General features: G+C 44.3%; 1 protein-coding gene across 1 annotated transcript in view; it reads right to left on the bottom strand.

Annotated features, from left to right (window-relative positions):
* Positions 1 to 14,774, bottom strand: part of KDM4C (lysine demethylase 4C) — a 385,835-nt gene extending 371,061 nt beyond the window's left edge. The window contains exon 1 of the mRNA XM_054986639.1: positions 14,655 to 14,774. The gene's annotated coding sequence lies outside the window, so the exon portion shown is untranslated. The remainder of the gene's footprint in view (positions 1 to 14,654) is intronic.
* Between the last annotated feature and the right edge of the window lie 5,925 nt (positions 14,775 to 20,699).

The raw sequence follows: 20,699 nt of genomic DNA, 5'->3' as shown, positions 1-20,699 counted from the left end.
GCAGGAGTGGGAGTCATAGCAGCAGCTCTTATTATAAATCTATTTAGTAAGGGTTGTTTTTAGGGTTGCCAGTCCCTCTTAACCTCCTGGCAGGGGAGTGGCTCCCTGGGGTGGGGGGTTGACATCATCACACACCCCCTGGGAATGCGCCCACACTCTGCAGGGGCACAGACTGGGCCACTGCGGAGCGCAGGAGCAGTCCTGCGCTCCGCAACAGCCCCAAAAGGGTCCATTTTGGCCCAAATCGAGCTTGTTTCTGGCCCATTTTGATGCGGATCAGGCCCATTTTGGCCTGGATCAGAGCTGCTGCGGAGTGTGGGAGCACTCTGGTGCACCACAGTGGGCCAAAATGGGCCCAATCCATGCCAAAATGGGCCCGAAACAAGCCTGTCTTCGTCAAAACAGGCCCATTTGGGGGTCGCTGTGAAGCGCAGGAGTGCTCTCGTGCTCTGCAGCAGCCCTGATCCAGTCCAAAACAGGCCCGATCCAGGCGGCTGCTGAGCACAGGAGTGTGCAGCGCTGCAGGGGAGCACCCACAGAAGGTGCGCACACACACACACACCCCGCTGGCCAAGTAAGTGTGGGGTGGGGGGTGGGGAAGGGGATCCCCTGCCCCCACCGGGGTCTGGCATCCCTAGTTGTTTTACTGACAGCCATGGATGCATCTATGGTTGAAGAGTGCAAGCTGTATTTATTAGTATTTTATAAACGTTTAACTTTTTCCAATGTGCCAAGGATAAAGAGTTCTTCTGTTATCTATTCAGTTCTATGATACTACCTTCATTCCCAGTGCAGCTAACACCCCAGAGGTTTGCAAGAACATCTTACTTTGCATCAGTAATTTATAATTTACATAATAGCCAAGCAGTCCTGATCTGTGGATCCAGAGACTATGGGCATGAATGGACAAGACAGAACTTCCTACACACCTAAAAAACATCCCAGAGGTTTGCAGAAAAATCTAAAATCTAAAAAAAAAATTAAAAAAAACCTAAGGATGATAAAAGGAGCCTCTGTAGCTTTAAGAATTAGATGCCCTCAGTGGCTGTTGCAACCATAACAGTATTCAGACTTGGTTTTTGTCAGTAAAAGGCAGGGAGAGGGGGCAGGGCCCTTTCCAGAGCTGTTTGGCCCTTTGAGGGAGGAATCACCAGGGTCAGGCACAAAAGCAACCACCAGATGACTTAATAATGATATGACTTGCATGACTCACCCAGGCCTGGCTGCTGGCTACTCAGCACTCCTCCCCAAGAGCCAGTGTAGTATAGTGGTTAGAGTTTTAGAATAGGATGTGGGAGACCTAGGTTGGAATCACCACTCTGATGTGGAAATTTTGTCCTGAGAAATTTAATTAAAGCCCTGACATAAGTCTAATGTGGAGCCTTAAGTGCAAAAGCAAGCCACATACACTTGGTCCAAGGGTAAACTGGCAACAATGAAGTAGCTGTCAATCTTCACATATAAGGAGACAAACCAGGCTTAAGAGTAGAATAGCAACATTGGGGTTAATGTTCACTCCCCCATATTTGGAGATGAGCTGTGTTGTAAGTTTTCTATTGGCTCCTTGTTCCTGCTCTTTTTGTTACAAAAGAACATAACAAGTTGTGATGTGAGTAGTAGGAGACTCCCAGAGCCTGTGCATGTTAAATAAAAATTTCTGGTTACAAGGAACAGTGTGGTTATTTCCAGGTTTTGTCCACCAGGGACAGCCCAGCATGCCTAAAGTAATAGGTTCTCAGAACAGTTCGCTGGATGACATTGATCCAGTCACATACTCTCAGCCTAACCTACCTCTCAGGGTTGTTGTGAGGTTAATATGGAGGCCAGGAGAACAATGTAAACTGCTTTGGGTGCCCATTATGGGGAAAGGAGTGTGTAAATGAAGCAAATTAATAAAAATAGAAGATGGGGGACAGGTAAAAGATAGTTGAGTGAGTTTGACGGAGAGAAAGGTGAGCATATGAAGGCTGCCAGAAGGGAAAAAGTAAATCTTGCAGGGAAGGGGATACAGAGAAAAGTGAAGTACTCCTCCACAAGTTCTTGCAGATTCTCCACCACATGAACTGAGCCTGGCTAAGCCAGCACCACACAACAGGACACAGGGGAAAGGCTGCTAGGGGGGAGGTGAAGATGGGGGCCAACAAAGGTGAGTGGGAAGGAGAGAAAGAAGCAGGAAAAGGGAAGAGGCTCTGGGGGTCAGGAAAGGTAAAGAGGATATAGTGGGGAGCAGAAAATTAGATGTCTCACGCAAGTCCTTGTGGGTCTCCCATTTGTTATTTTATAAAGGGCATCTTTAAATACTAGTAAAAGACCTCTCGCAAACATAAAAAACAGAATAAAAGTGAAGCCTCTAAGTTCCCTGTGACCATTTCTTAGAAGTACGTTCCATATAAATTTTTTATAAATGTCCTATATTCCAAATGCTTACTAACATGCAGATACATCTCTTATGGTATGTCCATATCATATAGCTCAGATAAAGAATTTCGATAGATGTCATATCAGCCACAGAATTGATAATAAATATCCATCTGAGTACAGAATCACTTCCACAAGTTCTCATGCCTTTTATATAGTAGGATAATGGTGCTACTCAAATCCAGAAGCACTTCTAACTTACCCCTCTGCCAAATATCAAGATAGTATTGCAGACTGCTAAGTATGCGTTTGTTAGAAGTTTAACTGTTACAATTGTACTGATTACACTGCTTAAGAAATAACTGCTTTGATTAGATGTTCAAATGAGAAAATTTAAAGTCCAGCCTTGGAACTTTAAAAGCATTAGTAGCCTTCACGGCAGTAGATGCCATTTAGAACACTGCTTACGCTGACGGCCAAATAAGGAACCCGCTCAAAGGGGAACCACCTTGGAATTTGATATACCTCTCAGCCACCTGCCATGCCAAACACTAATTTATTAAATTCTTTGTGGCAGTTTGTTTTTCATTATATTGTGTAAATATAACAGTCTGGCAGTAGGCGCTTTAGATTCATTGGATTCTAAGAACAAAAATATAACTGTTGGAAAGCAGAACAAAGCGAGGTGGAGTGGGGGTGGGGTACATAATATGGCCAAAATGCAGATTACAGGGGAGTAGTTATAAAGTTAAGCTGATCAAGAAGATAAGTGTGTGTGTGATTTTAAAAAACTAATTTTCTGGAATATTCATGTAATGAAGTACTTCAAGTTCAAGATACTATTGTAACTGTGACTACGTATGCAAGGTCGCATGTACATGTATCACATAAAGCAATTAACGAGCAATTAACTTTCACTCTAAGCCTACAGGTGAGTGGATCAATAAGACTGCTACTGCTGCTACTCTCACCAATAGGGATTCCAGGTTGCCTCTGCAAATGGCAAGAAACTTACCTTGCTGGGGGGGACTTTGCCAGAAATATACCATAGAGTATTTTGTGAAATGCTGTTTTACCACAGAGTTTTTGTGAAATGCTAGAATATTCCTGGTGTGCTGACATTACTTCTGGGCACCTGGGGAGTGAGGGCAGCATGTTGCTGGCAAGGTCCCCCCCCCCCAGCAAGGTAAGTTTCTTGCCATAGAGTCTTTGCAAAAGTGATGCTAGAGCATCCTTGTCACTTCCAGTTTAAACCAGAAGTGATGTCAGCATACTACACAACTCTGGTGCACTCCCAAATTCCTCCCAATGGTGCTATCAAAGAGATTTGCCAGGAGGCCTCCCACTGTAGTGAGAAGACTGATAACCCTGCTTACCTTGCAGAAAGAGATTCTGGATTATATTCCATCACCATTTTGGTCAGTATTTCTGGCAAATAAGTAGTAATACCATGTTTTTAAATCTTTACATTTACTAAATGATTCAACAAGGATTGTATTGGGATAAGGAAGAACTTTGTCATTGTTCACCCTATGAATATCTGTGGGGTGGCCAGCTTTATTGACCTGGATTCCTGTGAATTTAATATCTGCTCTGCAGATAATAGCAAGTGGTAGTATTTATATGCCATGATGGAATGCTTCAGGTACTAATTTCTGTATGTCAAGGAACTGCTTCAGGAACAAGACAGGTCCCTGCCCCCGACACACACACACACACACACACACACACACACACACACACAGGTCCTGGCAACTCTAGATCTCATGGCATATCCAATACCACATTCCACACAACATCTATTATTACAGTATATGCTTAGGAGAGGGGAAGCATTTATTTTTCCAAAGACAAGGCACTTCAGTTTGATGGGGTGGAGCATCTTTCCTATGAGACAAGGGTGGGACTATTAAGTTTAGAAAAAAGACACCAAAGGGGAGGTATGATCTGCCCAGTGCAGCGGCAGAAGAAATTTAGGAGGAGGGGAGAGTGACATTGCTGTAGAGTTTAGGGAGATTGCTAGAGCATTATAGTGACACTGTGATGTCATTTACGGTTATGCCACTGAAAGTGATGTTGCAGCATCACTGGCCTCACTTCCAAAAGCTCCTGAGGATTTCAAAGCCAAGCTTAGTGTAGCATCATATGCAGCACAACATCACTTCCAGGGAAAACCCAAAAGTGACATTGGACAGTTCTAGGAATTGCCATAAATTCTACCGTAAAACAGGTGTAATACATACAATACTGACTTCTTAAAATTATTTTTTTCACACTGCTGCTGTGAGTGGCAGTGGCCAACGTAGGTTGCCACAACGTGGGTTGCGGAGGCTTCCCACCACAGCAGGAAGCCTGGAAACCCTACCTAGAGATGACAGAGGTTTATAAAATTATACATGTGCTGGCAAAAGTAGACAGAGAGCACTTTTTCTCCATCTCTCACAATACTAAAATTTGGGGCTTACCAAGGAAACCGATTGTCAAAAGACAGCCTAGCAAAATACTGCATTGTTAATAAATTGCAATAACTCATTTTGTTTTAACAGCATACTACTTGCCTCTCTGCTGCATTTATTTTAAAAAAAATTAACACATTACCAATTGCTTAAAAGCGTCTGCTAATTACATCAGACCGGGGGGGGGGGGGGAGGATTACTTTGCAGAATACTGCAGAGCATAGAGACAGAAATGTATCACCTACACACATTATCACCTACACACTCTATACAGAAATTGAATAGTACACTAAGCTGCTCACTTTACCATTCAGAAGTGTTGGGCAAAATTCCCAAAAGTAATATTGTACATTTCACAAAAGCAGGTTGCAGCTTATCTAGATCACTTGTTCACTGTTGAAGCGGCATGATCCAAAACCTGAGAAAACTCCTGAACCTTCAAGCATTGCGTAACAATCAGAATTACAGCAAGAACAGCACTCTTCCTCATCATCATAACTTTAAGAAAACTTTAAGAAAAAATATACCTAGTGAAATTTACTCTTTTGTGAAGCGGTTTTAAAAGTAAAGGATCCTGGACCTGGCAGTTCCACTAACAATGTTTTTAAAAAAGTACATTTATACTTCAAAACGCTCTCTCGATAAAGGTCTGCCAATTCATCCTTTGCCTGTACCGTGTTAGACAGCTAACGCTATAACTTATCACACTCCTTTTTCAAGGCCCAGAAGACCAAAAGCAGAAAAAGCCTGAAAATAAAAGTGTAAAAGGGTAAGATTTCTAGTCTCCCAAAAAGTTTAAGACCTTTGTTCACATATAGAGAGAATCTCATTCATATCTGCTGAGGTAGGCATTCTTGTCAGCTGAGAGCATGTTAGCTATACACACTCTCTGAAGCTAGCCCATCTAACCCTAGCTGGCTATAAAAAGAACTATGGTTAGCCAATTATATATTTACAGACAGTTTGTAGGGAAGCTACAGCTTCATATTAGGATGCCCACCCCAGGGATGAAGTACAGAAAAAAGTTATGCCTAAATTAAATGCCTTTGTGATGGTACCAGGATACGAAAGCCCTGCCCCTACTTTAAAAATCAAACCTATCCGAACTTTAAGACTCTTAAAAATTAATTTTTTAAATAAAAAGACTAAACTAGATATTTAACAAGAGTCAATCATGGGTAGCCAGTGTTTTATATTGAGTACCATAGTTGTTTATGATAATGTGCATGCTAGGAGGAAGCTATAGATAAGGTAGGATAACCAAACTGCAGAAGCTGAGAGAAGTATTTAAACAGAATTGCAAACTGCCTGGAAGAGTGAGGCATCCTTTACCTTTGACAGAAGCATGTTAACCTCCAGACCATGAAAAGCTTTAGAGGACTATTTCTACATATTAAGCCTCTATTAAGGGACAGGATATTTTTTCCAGACCTGTTGGCAACACTATACTACCACATACTGACAAGTCATCTGCTGCCATAAAAAATGGCATCGCTGCAGTTTTTAAGGGTAATGACACTTTCGTTGGGAGGTTACCACTTTAGGAATGAGGGGCACTGGTACCAGAAGACTTAGAGCTAAGCTACAAGAGACGAATTACACAAGGAGGAGCACGTGAAGGGAGTCACAATGTTAGCCAGGAAACTGAGTTTTTAAAAAGATTGGAAGGCTTTGTCAATGTCCTCTCTCTACAGAGCCTGGGAGATTGCTGCTCAGAAGGTTTGTTTACTTCCTCTAAGCCTCTTAGAAGGAAGGGGAAACTGACAGCACCTTCCTGAGGCAGAGAAAATTAACAAACCCTCTGAGTAGCCAACTCCCTGGCTTTGTAGAGAGGGGAAATTGACAAAACTTTCCAATCTCTTTTAAAACTCAGCTTCCCGGCTAACACTGCAACTCCCTTCTTGTGCTGCTCCTCATGTAATTCATCTCTTGTAGCTTGGCTCTTAGTCAGAAATAGAGATTAATGAGGGGCATGTTTATCATACGATGACTTGTCTGCCTGGTATAAAAGTTATGTACATCATGTGCCATGTAGCTAGTCTGGTAGCTATCACAGGAGGTAAGTTGACGGTCTTTGTGCATGCCACCATTATTAGTGGACACTGTACTTATGAAGTCCAGGAAGGAAATACATACCTAGTTAGTATGTTGAAATCCAGTGTTAACTGAGCTCTTAATTGTCTCAGTAGGTCATGTTGAATAAGTAAGCAACAAACAAACTCATAGGCTCAACTGAAATGAACTAGACTATTCATGAGTTTATGAGTTGCTTATTCAGAGTGGCCTACTAAAGCAAATAACAACCCAGTTAACATCCAAGGCCTTCAAAACGGTAGCAATGGAAATGCTGATTATTCCATGTGCAGGGCCTACAGTTACCAGTCTCCAAGTAGAGCTTGGAGGACTCCCAGAATTACAACTGATCCCCAGACTACAAAGATCATGTCCCCTGGAGAAAATGACTGTTTGGAGGACAGATTGTATGGCATTATATCCTGCGGAGCCCCCCCTCCTTCCCAAAACCTCCCCTTCTTAAGTTCTATCCGAAATCTCCAGGAATTTCTCAACTATAGTGAGGCCCTTAAAAAATATATATACCTGATCACAATGAATAGACAAGATGATATGGAGTATTAGTATTTAACTTCAAAAGAGGGACACAGTGGGTTTCAAAATGATTTTGCACAGGAAGAGAGTGAATGGGAACTGAGAAGCATCAACTTTGGGACAATTAAAGTATAAGGGTTGACGATAAAAAATCTTTCAGATCTTTAAAGAGAAAACATGAAGAACAACTGTAGGGGAACTTGGTGTGTATTTATAAGTTAATGCTAGCAGCCTCTAAGCCAATATGCAAACACTGAAGTGCTTCACACTAGAAGAGAACATGGATATGTTGCATAATGCCAGAAACCTGGCACAATAGAAAGAAGCAGTGAGATGTGATCCCTCTATACGAAATCTATAGAAAAGGTTAGGGAAGATATATTAGGACTGGAGCAGTGTCACCATGTATGCCAAGCATAAGGTCTTACAAACTGGGCAACTTAAGAGGAATAAACTTTTCTATAGAATTGTTAAGGGTATATCAGACATCAAACATAACTTAGTACTGAGGATACTGTTTATATTCTCCTGTACTCCAATATTCTGAAGGCAACCTTGACCTTGAGGGAGAAAAGACAGGCAAAGAAACTGTAAAGATTTCAAGAAATGGGTGCATGTGTCTTTAAATGTTTGGTGAGATAGGTGAAGAGTGGGAGGTGAAAGAGAGAGATGAGTGAGTGATATGATTGGTTGATGACAGAGAGTGGGCGGAGTGAAGGCAGTTTTCAGTTATTGAGGGAGAGAAAAAGATTCAGTTAGGGCAAGAGAGGCGAGCTGTGTGCAGCCTGAGTGTGTTCATGTATTTGTGAGGGAAAGGCAACCAGAGTGGAAGCCTGAACTGAGTGTGTCTGTGAGACTGTATATTCATTCTATTTGAAGCAGGCAAACTGTGTGTGTGCCTGAGAAAGGATTGAGAGTGAAAAGAAAACAGGCTAGCTGTGTGCTGCCTGAGGAGTTCTCTGTGAGAGAAATATAGAGCCTAGAGAAAGAGGCTAACTGTGTGTGAAGCCTTACAAGAGATCTGTGTGAATGAGTTTGGATGAAGCAACTAGAAGAACTAAGAACTACATTTATGTAACCAATACGCTTCTTAAAAAATAAACTTTTATTTTGTTTTGTTATATCCCAGAGTAGCAGTCATTGTTATCTCCCATTCCTATCCTCAGGGCCACATAGAACCACGAAGGAGCCTGACGCATAAACACGTTACCAAAGGGAAAACTTAAATAAAATATATTGGAATTTAATATTCCTGGTGGCAGCTACCCAGAGGGTGTGAAGGGAAAGATTAAAGCAGAATCCACCCTAAAGAAAGTGAAGATCATAACAGAAACTATTACAGTCATGGAGTGGGGCTGCTGAGAGAGGCAGACATCAGCAAATAAACTGCTGAGGGCCATGTCATGCTGGAGGCCTAGAGAGATAAGAAATGTACTGCTGAGAACAGAAGCTGAATATCTATCAGAATGAAGAAGTGTGTGTGTTTTCTGAATGGAAAGGAAGCCCATATATGCCATGGAGCGGGGGGCGGGGGGAGAGATAGTTCTTGTCAATCCTACTAATGGGCAATTTCAGCTATTCTGAGTTTTTAAAATTTTACTTCATTTATATGCCATCTTTCTCCTCGGTGGGGACCCAATGTGGCTTACATCGTTCTCCTTGCCTCCATTTTATCCTCACAACAACCCTGGTGTGGTAGACAGAAAATATGTGACAGAGAATATGTGACTGGTCCAAAGTCATCCAGCTAGCTTCCTTGGCAGAGTGAATATTAAAACCTGGGTTTCCCAGATCCTAGTCTGACACTGTAACCACTACCTCAAGACTGGCTTTCTAAGTGTACATTCGGGCCACACCAAAGAGACATTTCTAGGAACGACAAACAACAGTTCCTTGGAACAGTTTGTGATAAAGCAGACTAAGGAAAGACAACTTAATGTGGAATGGAGCGCATGAGATGGTGCAGCATACAAGTGTCCAACCAATGAGAATAGTAAAAGAGAGAGAGCAAGAGAGAGAGAGAGAGAGAGAGAGAGAGAGCATGGTGTAGTGGTTAGTGCCAGACTACAATCTAGGACACCCAAGTATGAATTTCTACTCTGCCAAGAAAGTCTGCAAGGGAACTTGGGCCAATGAAACATACTCAGCCTAACCTACCTGTTAGGCTATTATGAGGATAAAACAGAGAAGTGGAGAATGTTATAAGACACTTTTGGACCCCACTGGGGAGAAAAGTGTGTAATAATGAAGTAAACAATCATTAATAACTTTAAAAGCAACATGTGTGTAGAGTTTACCATCAATCCAATACAGTCACAGTTAAGCTTTTGAAATTATCACAAGTGAGGGCATTTGATTTTAAAAGATTCAGCATGGTCAGATCTTTTTACAAAGATATATCGAGAAAAATACCAACAAATCAAAGAGAATAACAACAAGCAAAGAAAAAAAACTAGAAAAGGCAAAAGGATTTCCTTTTACAAACAGAAGTATTACACAAATAAGGAGAACAAAAAACACAGACTCTGGCAAAAGAAACCTAAGTTGACCATAAAGTAAACAAAAGTATTTTAGGAGTACATTGGTGCTTGTCTTGAAATCCATCAGAAGGAAGAAACCAATCAATTCAATAATCAGACTGACTTCCAGGAAAATGGCAACCTGTACAGGAGCATTTTTCAAGCTCTAGACTTATCTCACTGTAAGGCATACATATGCCAGGATAGAGAGAATTTATCCCTCTATCTTTATATCTTCTCCCTACCGGGGAGATCCAACTGATAAGTAAATTGATGGGGGGGGGACTGGGGGCTGATTTATTCAGGCTCCATGTGGGTTCTAATCACAAAGTCAGTGGAGAATAAGGGGCTCTTGCTGGTGAAGGTTGACCCCCCCCCCACACACACACACCAAATTTCATTTTTATTTTCTTTTTTCTCTTCTCTCTTTTTAGACTTTTAAACTTGTAATCTTCTGGCTCATTTCTAAAAACTCGCCTTGGAACTATAATTTATTTTGCAAGGACAGACTCCCAGCAGTGTTTGATTCCACCAGTAAGAGAATGTCTGAAAATATATGGATTATAAAGTATAAAATACATACAACAGTGCAAAGAAACTATTGAACTGTGCCTAATTCAACTACATCCTTTAAGAAGCCTTCAATTTAAACAGAGCAGAAACATCAGAAGCAGATGAAAAAATCTGGGATAGATCCAGAAAGCTTAAATGTGGAAAAATGTATTCCAGTATTTGGAAATGCTGAAATTAGAAGATGCCTGGCAGAGTGAACATCTAAAATACAGATATTTTACATTTTTTTCAGACAGGCATCAAATGTATTCAATAACAGACATGTGTTAGTTATCAAAAAGTCTAACAATGAATCTAGATAAAGCAGAGATTCAACCAAAAATATTTGCTGATCATAATGCTATAGTAGTTTGGCAATGGATCAGAAAATCAAGAGGAAGATGGAGATAAATTATGCTCTTCTATTACAAGATGATATAAGTGTAAAAAAGAGCTGAACGAATTTTTTAAAATAAATAATACAGAAGGAATGTCCTAGGCTATAATTTGGAAAGTAAAGCATTCATTAGAGGAATACTATTAGCAGGTGCTGCCAAGAAGACAAAAAAACGAGAACATCCCAAGATATTAGTAGGAAAAATCTAGCTATTGGAGCAAGAGCACCAAAAAAATTAACAACAATATATTAGTAGAAATTAGACAATTAGAAAACTAGTTAGATATGTTAGAAATTGAAGAGGTACAGACAATTTTTTAAAAAAAAAATTATCAGAAATCCTGGAAACTGATACAAACAGATTTATCTAGATGTAAAAAATTAAAAATCTCATGGCTGGGGGGAATTTCAGCAATCAAAATGAATGTATTGCCAAAATTCATTTTTATTTTAAATGTTTAGAGAGAGAAAACGGTTCCAAACATAAAATTATATTATCAAGTGGCAGGTTTGGTTTGGATTGGAGATTGGATTAAAAATCCAAGACAAAGAATATTAAAACTTGAATCAGCAGATTTAGATGAAAGTTTACATAATTATTTATGGTGAAAAAATCAACCAAGATGATCACAATGCAAGAAAGGAGCCATGTAATTAGAGATGGACTCTTGAGAATATAGTTTAAACGTCAGAATCTATTGAGTCCTCCAGACTCTGCTCATGTTCCCAATAGAAGCTTAAGATCCTTACAGATAAAGATGTCTCACTGGGAACCAAGATCAAAATAATCCAAACTATGGTATTCTCCATTGCTATATATGGATGTGAAAGTTGAACAGTGAAGAAAGCTGACCGGAAGAAAATTGATTCATTTTTAATGTGGTGCTGGAGGAGACTTTTGCAGATAGCATGGACAGCCAAAAAGACAAATAAGTGGGTACTAGATCAAATCAAGCCTGAATCCTCCCTAGAAGCTAAAATAACAAAACTGAGGTTATTGTACTTTGGTCACATCATGAGAAGAGATTATCTGGAAAAGTCAATAATGCCAGGAAAAGTAGAAGGCAGTAGGAAAAAAGGAAGACCTAAAATGAGATGGCTTGACTCAATAAAAGAAGCCACGTCCTCCAGTTTGCAGGATCTGAGTACGTCTGTTAGAGATAGAACGTGTTGGAGGCTTTTCATTCATAGGGTTGCCATCGGTAACTTGATGGCACATAACACACACAAGAGCAGGGTGCTCTCATAAAGTGGTAACTCGATTTAAAGACAAAAGTAGTAGAAAAGAAGAGTAAAAAGGATATTGGAGGAAAGTAGGTAAAGTCCTTCAAAGACCTCTGTTGGGACTGGTGCTATTGATTTAGTCATATATAGTGACGGAGACTGAAGATGAAAAGCAAAAAAGCCAAATTCATGCAAGACACCAAATTATTAAAGCAGATGAAACTACAAGCAAACTGGAAGAGTTCCAAAAAGATCTCTCCAAATTGGCTGAATGGACAACAAAACAGCTAATGTGATTCAATTGTAGTGTAAAGTGATGAACACTGGGGTGAAAAAAAACCTCTTGGTGGCTCTCATGAGGGTAGAAAGGTGAAATGTAAACTTCGCAAATAAAGGAATACTTTACCACAGTTGGGGTATGAACTGCCTGTGTCTCACCAGAAAGATTTGTGGTGAGTGGCTTGATTCAGGATGCAACAGTAGTGAAAAAAGGCACATTCCATGTTAACTATTATAAACCTAATAGAAAATAAACTTCCTGTATTATGATATGTTCATATAAATGTATAGTACCACAATATTTGAAATACTGGACACAATTCTGGTTTGCCCCGTGTCAAAGAAAATGTAGTAGAGGTGAAAAAGTATAGAAGACAACCAAAATGATCAAGGGGTTGGAGCACTTTCCCTATGAGCAACAGCAAACACATTTGGGATTTTCAGTTCAGTGAAGTGATGACCAGAGGGAGACAGATGAAATACAATTGTGCATCACGTGGAGCAAGTTAACAGGGATTCCCTCCTCCCCCTCTCTTTCAAAATACTGGAATTCAGGGTCACCTAATTAAGCAGTAGATTCAGGAGAAAGAAAATTATCTCCTCGCACAATACACTATTAACTTACAAGTTTGCTTTAACAAGATGCAGACATGGCATGGCTACAAAAGGGAATTAGACATACACATGAGGATAGCTCTTCTATTTGCCAGGATGGCTGAACGAAATTTCAAATGCTAGGAGCTAACAGCAGCACTGCTGCTTTCATGCATTACATGTAGGCTTCCTTGTTGCATCTGGTTGGAAGCCCTGGAAACAAAATGTTGGGCTAGAGTAACTTTTGGTCTGATCTAGCAGGGCTCTTCTTTTGTTAAGTTCCCATAACACACTGCCCATAATGTGTGTACAATGAGATTTGGAAACTTATTACTTATTTATTTTTTAGAAGATTTCTTTACAAAATGTTTTCCTTATACATGAAAGAAAATAAAAGCATCTCTTAACACAGTAACTGTAATGAACGAGGAGTTTCCCTAATGTACAGAGGTCCATTATTTTGTCATGTGGATAATGATAAACTTGTTTGTAACTTGTGGCTGCTTTGTTAGCCACAGGGAGCTTAAAAAGATATAGTAGTATAAGTATTTTAAATATGTAAAACAAGATCTCAATTTCAGCTGCGCTCATTTTCATATATAGGATACACCTAAATTCCTCAGAATTTAGTGTGCTCTGATTACTTTAAGTTCTCACAAAATGTTCTGTACTTTTTATACAGACTTGGGATATAACCATTCAGGGCTGAATACCTGGCCATAGTGTGTGACATATTATTCAAATAACAATTATGCTACAATAATACTACAGGTTTTAGTAAGAAACATGGCGATAAACCATACTCTGTTTACACAGTATAAATCTGGTACTCAATCTATAATGGATAACTATCACTTTCTAGAGTTAACTTCACCCCCCAAAGGTATCTTGCACTCAGCTTATTCTAACCTCCAACAAAGAAAAATCCACAAGCTATGAATACCATAGTTTTATAAAGACTTGTCACTAAGGGCGAAACATAAGCACTTTCTTGTTTTCAGGAACTCCCCCGAAGTAAACGCCTAGGGACAACATTTTGGGGCATCTTGAGCGCAAAAGCAAGACGACAGCTGTACCGTACAGACTGCTTTCCTAGGTGACACTTATGCTTGAGGGCTCTGGACAAACAGAACTTGAAAGCAAAACTTCGCTCTAGGGAACTCTCATCAGCCTCACACCCCTTAACCCGGCGACCCCATTCCCGAGGACAGACTCGCCTCACTGCTGGGGGAATGGCTCGGGCCGCCCTCTCCGCTCAACTGCCGGTTTTTGTAACTTCTCAGACGGGGCTCCGCGTTTCCTCAGCTGCTTCCAGCGACTCTCCGCGAACATCCCCCGCCTCGCTGCTGCGGCGTGCGTGCGCCCTGCCCTGCCCTGCCCCTTCAGGCTCCGCCCGCCCCGGCAGGTCCACAGACCACGACCGACATCCTCGTCCCCGACGCGGCCTCCCCGCCCCGCTTCTCTGCCCCCCCTCCGTCCTGCTCACCGCCCGGGGCCCGTTTTCTCGAGCCCCCCACCCAGCACGCGACTTCCTCCAGCCGGCCGGCGCCCCATTGCGGCTTCCTCTCTTCCTCCTCCTCCACCTGTTGCTCAGCCCTGCTGCGGACACTCTCCTCCCGTCCTCCGGCCAAGCCCCCCTCAACAGCCGGCTGCCGCCTCCCTCGTTACCTGCACGCCAGAGCCTTGGCACAGGGCCGAGAGCGCCGCCGGGCAGTGCCGCCGCACTTCCTCCGCGAGTCACAACTATCTGCGCGTCGCCGCTCACTCGCGGTCCCTCCCTCAGTGGGACTTGTTGTTTCGTCCGCGGTTGACAGCTACGCGCTGCGCACGCGCAAAGTATTCCGCAAAGATTTCCTCCACCGCCACCCCTGTTCGCCGAGAGATTTGAGGAAGAAACGCTGTGGCGTCACCCTGACGTGCAAGCGCTTCTGCGTCGCCCTCGGCTTCTCCGGGGCCACGTGACTTGAGGGAGCTGCTCGCCGACTTGCGCGAGTCCTCCTAACTGAGCATCTCAACGCTTTCGGGGGTGGGGGGAGAAAAGGAATAGGGAAAGGAGGGAGGCCCGGGGCTGTGACGTCTCACGGAGTTGGCCACGTAGGGTCCTAGAAGCCCGCTGATTCCTACCTCCGGTCACTCGCTCGCTCTTTCGCAGGCGGCCTCTGGCGGCGCGTGCCCGCTCGCCTGGAATTTCGCTTTGCGCGTGTGCGGCTCTTTGCCGCCCCTCAGCTGGTCTCGGCTCCGCGCGAGGCCAGCAGCCGTGAGGGGAGCTGCGCGGTGACAGGTGGCAGGAAGGAAGCCTCGCTGTGCTCCGTTGCCGGCCCGTCCTGCGCCAGCTGGCTTCACGCGCCGGCCTCGGAAAGGTAGGTAAGAGCCCGGCGAGGTAAACGGAGATGCCAGATGGCCAGTAATCTTGTTTGGAATGAAGCCGCACGTGAAGAAAGAGCATGGGCGCTTATGTGCGCATTCGCTCGGCGGGAAATACTGGCAGCACGTTATTTTCGCAACAACAGCCTGGACTCCCCCCACACCGTACACTTCTGTGCAGGTAGCCCTTCTCTTGACACGTAAATGGCAATGTGTTTATTCTCAAAAACCGTTACGTTCACTAATTTAAATTAAACCTTCCCCTACAATATGGTTTCAGTGCCACAATCTAGAACCTGAAAGAAATGCCTTTCAGCATATGCGAATTTTAACATCTTTCTCCTGCCCCTTACGTTTGGAAATCTCTTTTAGGACTGGTCTCTTATGCAATTAGCTTTGACACCCCTCATTTCCATAAGTTAATTTTAATTAATAAACTTTTATTAACAAAAGATCGGCTTTTCTTTACAGGAGCTGTCAGAAGGTGTTCTCATTTTAGGCATAGATCCAGAGGAGTTAGTCGTGTTAGTCTGTAGTCGCAAAATAGTAAAGAGTCCAGTAGCACCTTTACCACTAACCAACTTTATTGTAGCATAAGCTTTTGAGAACCAGATGCTGACAAAGAGAGCTGTGGTTCTCAAAAACTTATGCTACAATAAAGTTGGTTAGTCTTAAAGGTGTTACTGAACTCTTTATCATTTTAGGCATGCCTCTGTGAACTCCATGCGTATCTCGTTGACCCACTTTGTGCTCTCCCTACCATTGAAGTGCCTCACACTCTATGTCCTCACGACAGACGGCTCTCAGTCAGAGCCTTGTGCAGGCACCCCCTCCTTACCAAGTTCATGGGCACCCCTGCCAGACCTTATGTAAGGCAGTGGGGTCATGATTGGGTGCTGGGGAAGGGGCTTGGCTGTTGCCTGGCACAAGCAGATTAGTTGCGGCTCCTCTGGGCCCTTTTGGGTGGGGCCGTGCATAGAAAGAGCAGTCAACTTTTCCCATTACATGGGAGCCTATGAACTACGCCAGTTTTTTCATGGCATAACTTTCCATCACTATTTGGGGATTGAGCTGTCAGGTGCAACCATATCAAATGGACTTTATGCCTCACATTTCTTTTTGATACAAATGACACAGAAGAGCTGTGTAAATTGCATCTAAAGAATTTAATATTGCAGGATGTCTTATTTCTATGTGCACTGTAAAGCTTGCCTGTAGTATTTTTGCTTTACTTTTTTAGTGAATGTATTTTCTATCTAATGCAAAAACACCAGATGGCAGTGATGAGACAGTGAACATATGCTGGATAGATTTTGGTATTCTTGTGGTTATTTTCTCTGTGCAAAAAAAAAATTGTGAAGCAAAACTAGGGAGGCTATTGGGAACAACAGTGTTACTGAACGTGGTGTGGAGGCCATTTACAGGCTTATGACAGATTGTGATGGTAACAAAAAAAATTTTTAACTTACCATTATGCCCGCTGAGTCATGTTCTGCTGGAGTTTTCTATTTATTTATTTAAAACATTTCTGTGCCTTGTTTCCTCCCTATTCAGGGTCCTCAAGACAGTGAACATTAAAACAAATCATTAAAACATTTCAGACATTAAACAGCCTTTAAAATAAAAAGATATATAAATTATTTAAAACAATTAAATACTACATAATATAAACACACACAGAAAAGGAGGAGGACTAATGTTACTGAGAAAATGCCAAACAAAAGAAAAACTTCTTCATTCTCTCTTCTGGCCGGGTGAGCAGGGACCAGGGGGCAAGTATGATGGTTTTACTCAGGACTCATTTCGAGGGGGAACGCACAGGAACGTAGTTCCGGCAGTTCCCCAAAGAGGTCACATGTCAGGTGGCTCCGCCCACCTGACTCTCAGCCATTTTGGGCCTGTTTCTGCCTGGATTAGGGCTGAAACAGCCCGGATCGGGCCTCTGACGGGTGGTGGATCACTCTCCTCATCAGCGGCCCGATCCTGACCATTTTGGGCCCCTTTTCAGCCATTTTCAGCCCCTTTTTGCCATTTTGGGCCCAATTTCAGCCCTGAATGGCCAGGATTGGGTCCAAAACAGCCAAAATAGGCAATGTCCGCGGGTGTGGCATATGCAAATCAGTTATACTAATGGCACACTTCCGATGATGGCAAGAGGCATGGCATATGCTAATGAGTTATGCTAATAGATCATGCTAATGAGTTTCTCCAGCTCTTTTTCTACGAAATGACCCCTGGTTTTACTAGACCATTATGTTTGCAAATGGACAGAGGGAGTAGATCTTTTCTGTTTCTGTTAGATGGATCAGTGGCTTTTGGCACTAGTATACATCTGGTGTGGGTTTCTCCAGTGGTTTCACTTCATCCTCTGTTGTAGGTCTAAGAGGATGAGACCTGAAAGTGCTTATCCGTAATTTGTGATCATTGACTTCAGTGGAGGTTACTAGCAAGTAAGTGCAGTTTGGTTTGTAATAAAAATATCATTCCCGTTAACTAGTAATTTAGTTGCTGTGCATTCTTTTCTTGAGCACACCATAATATAAAGAACTGTGATCTCTAAAGCGAACTTGAATTTACATCATGGTTTGAAGAAACTAGTTAAGACACTACAACATTGGGCACAGATATTTAGAATGGGCATGTATTGTGTGCAGTGTATTAATGATGTTCTTAATATAATGAAATTGCTACTGTTGTTTTTACCTTTTTATGTATTTTATTGTGTTGTGCTCCGCTCTGAGCCTGCTTGCTGGGATTGCGGACTAAAATCTAACTAAAAATCTACTATAAATAAAATTAAACATTAGTTTTCAACTGTATAATCAGATACACCAAAAGCTATGAAGGCTATATTTTTATAGACTTTGTGCAGGTTCTTGAAAAGCATCCCCAAGTCCTTTCTTCTGCATTAAGAATGTGTGTATATAGTATATACTGTAATAAGTTGTCTACTTGTCAATATACACTATTTAAACAAAAATAAGTCGCTGAGCAGTGGGCACTTACTGTGATTATTTTGTTAGTCATTCTGAATGTATTAAGTTTCATCATTAATTTTAGTTCTTTATCTAATGTCTTATAGTACCACCCATCATTTCGGCAGCTTGTTGAATGAGTGTGCTTTTAGTGCCCACTAGGTGGCAGCATTTCTTTCTCATTCCAACCAAACGGTGGTTGTTTAAACGTTTTCCTGCAAGATAAATCCTCTTGGCTGTGAATTGGGTGGAAGTGGAGCTGGGGACGGCAATGCCTGTGATGTGCTTAGGTCATGGAGAGTTGCTTTGTTTGCTTCAGATAATAACAGAAATGTAGTGGGAAAGCTGGTTGCTTCTCTTTCCCCAAATATACTTACTGGTGGAATAAAGGCTATCTTTAAACTTACAGTTTACCTGAAAATTGTGGTTTGCTGCCTATTGCTAAGGGCTCAGGAGTGCAGCGGCGCGGCAAGAACAACCCCAGACACAGCGCACATGGAGGAAAATGGCCAAACTTTATTGCCAGGAAAAAACCGCAAACAGGAGCATTGGCAGTCATGAGGATCGGATCCCGCAAAAGCATCGGCTGGCCCGCCTGCCAGCCGATGACCCCTTCCCCCTTCAGACCCGTGCTGAAGGGGGGGGGGACCAGGAGTGGCATTTGGAGGGGAGATCATCTGGGTGTACACCCCTGCATGATCCCCCTGCCACCTGGGAGTGAGTCCGCCCTGACAGCCCCCGAGCCAGGCATGCACCTTCGTCCTCACTCCCAAGATCCCATAAGGGGATCCCCTACCAGGGGACCAGGGCGTGCCCTGATCCCTGAAAAGGGATCCGATCCCATGACCACCGCCAAACCGTTGAGACAAACATAAAGAAAACATGTGCCAAAAAAAGAGGGGCGCGGAGGGGGGGATGTCGTCGCCGAGCCCGAATGCGGGGACGAGGGGCCGGCGGCTGGTATTTATGCTGCACTGCCGGACCTGAGGGAAGACTACCTCCCCCAGGTCCGGCAGGGCCCCCCCCAGGCGGCCCCTGATTGGCCAAAGCAGGAGCAGCCAAAGCTTCTGGCTGATTAGGTCCCACCGGGCCTTGGGGCTGTGGGAGGCCCTTTTGCGAAAGGCCTCGTCATAGTCCAATGCGGCCGTATCCCCCGCCAGTGCCCTGGCCCTGAGCACATTGCTCAAGTGATTAGAGAGGTGCCATCCCCTTTCCGGGTATGCAATCTGGACCACCCCCATATAAACGGAGAAACCTTCCAGCCAATTGTTGAAGGAGCGGTCTGCCACCTCCCTCTTGCCCCCTTTTTTCTCCCGCCTGGAGGAGGGAGCACACCTGCCGTCCTCGGCCTCTGGCCTGAGCAGGCTGAAGATGTCGATGTAGTACCCGTCTAGGATACGCTCACGGACCTTCCGCGCCAGGTGCATCCCCGGGGGGTCCTCATTGTCCCCGGGGTCCCCAAGAGGGGGGGAGCCCTCCCCCTGATCAGAATCCCACACGCCCCGGGGGTCCCCTTTGCCGGTCTGGGCCCCCCTGCGCCTCTGGGCCCACCCTGGGACGCCAGGGACATGAGCCGCAGTGCCCCAGTACTCTTTCCAAGGGGCCCCTTCGTCCGACGAGGAGGACTCACCTGAGGATCCATCGCTGCTAGATTCCTCGCGCTTTCTACGCCGCCGCCCCTCCTTCCGTGAGGTCCTCCTGCGCTTGGGTACTGGCCGCCTCTCTTCGCTGGAGCTGCTGGAGCGTGGCGACCGTGCACCCCGTTGCCTCCTGTGTGCCCTGGGGCCTTTCTTCTGGGCACGGGATTGCATGGGGACCTCAACGGGCTCTGGTGAAGGCGATGCCCTCCCAGACCCGGAGTTCCCCAGGCGATCCACCCGGACTGTGAGCACCTCGAGAGCTCTGGTGATGCTGTGGAGGGAGCTGGGAGAGGCCTCCCGGCCCCTGCTGGGCTGCCTGCGCCTAGCGCCCCTCTCCCTGGATGCAGAGCGGGCCCGCCTCCTTCCCCCCGCTGCCTTGCCTCCCCCGGCGGTTGGCACAGGGGCTGCCGGCGGGCCCCTGCCCCCCCTTGCTGAGGCAGGGTGCCTTGTGCCCTTGCCGCTCTGGCCCGGCCCGCGCCTGTCCTGGGTGGCCTTGCTGGCCTTTGGCTGCCTTCCCTTGGGGGATTGCGTCGTCCTGGGTCTGCGGGAGCCCGGTGCTTTGGGCCCCCGCGCCGGCCCAGTGGCAGCGGACGCAGCCTTTGTGGCTGCCGGAGAGGCCCGTTGAGGCCCCTTTTTGGGAGCCATCTGCCTCTGCCGACCAGTGGAGGGGGTAGAAACAGCTCCTGCCCTCCCTCCCTCGGGAACCAAGCCGCCTGCCCCGGCCTCCCCTTTGC

The sequence above is a fragment of the Eublepharis macularius genome, chromosome 8 (assembly GCF_028583425.1).
Source record: "Eublepharis macularius isolate TG4126 chromosome 8, MPM_Emac_v1.0, whole genome shotgun sequence".
NCBI lineage: Eukaryota > Metazoa > Chordata > Lepidosauria > Squamata > Eublepharidae > Eublepharis > Eublepharis macularius.
This window is presented reverse-complemented; position numbering and strand designations above follow the sequence as displayed.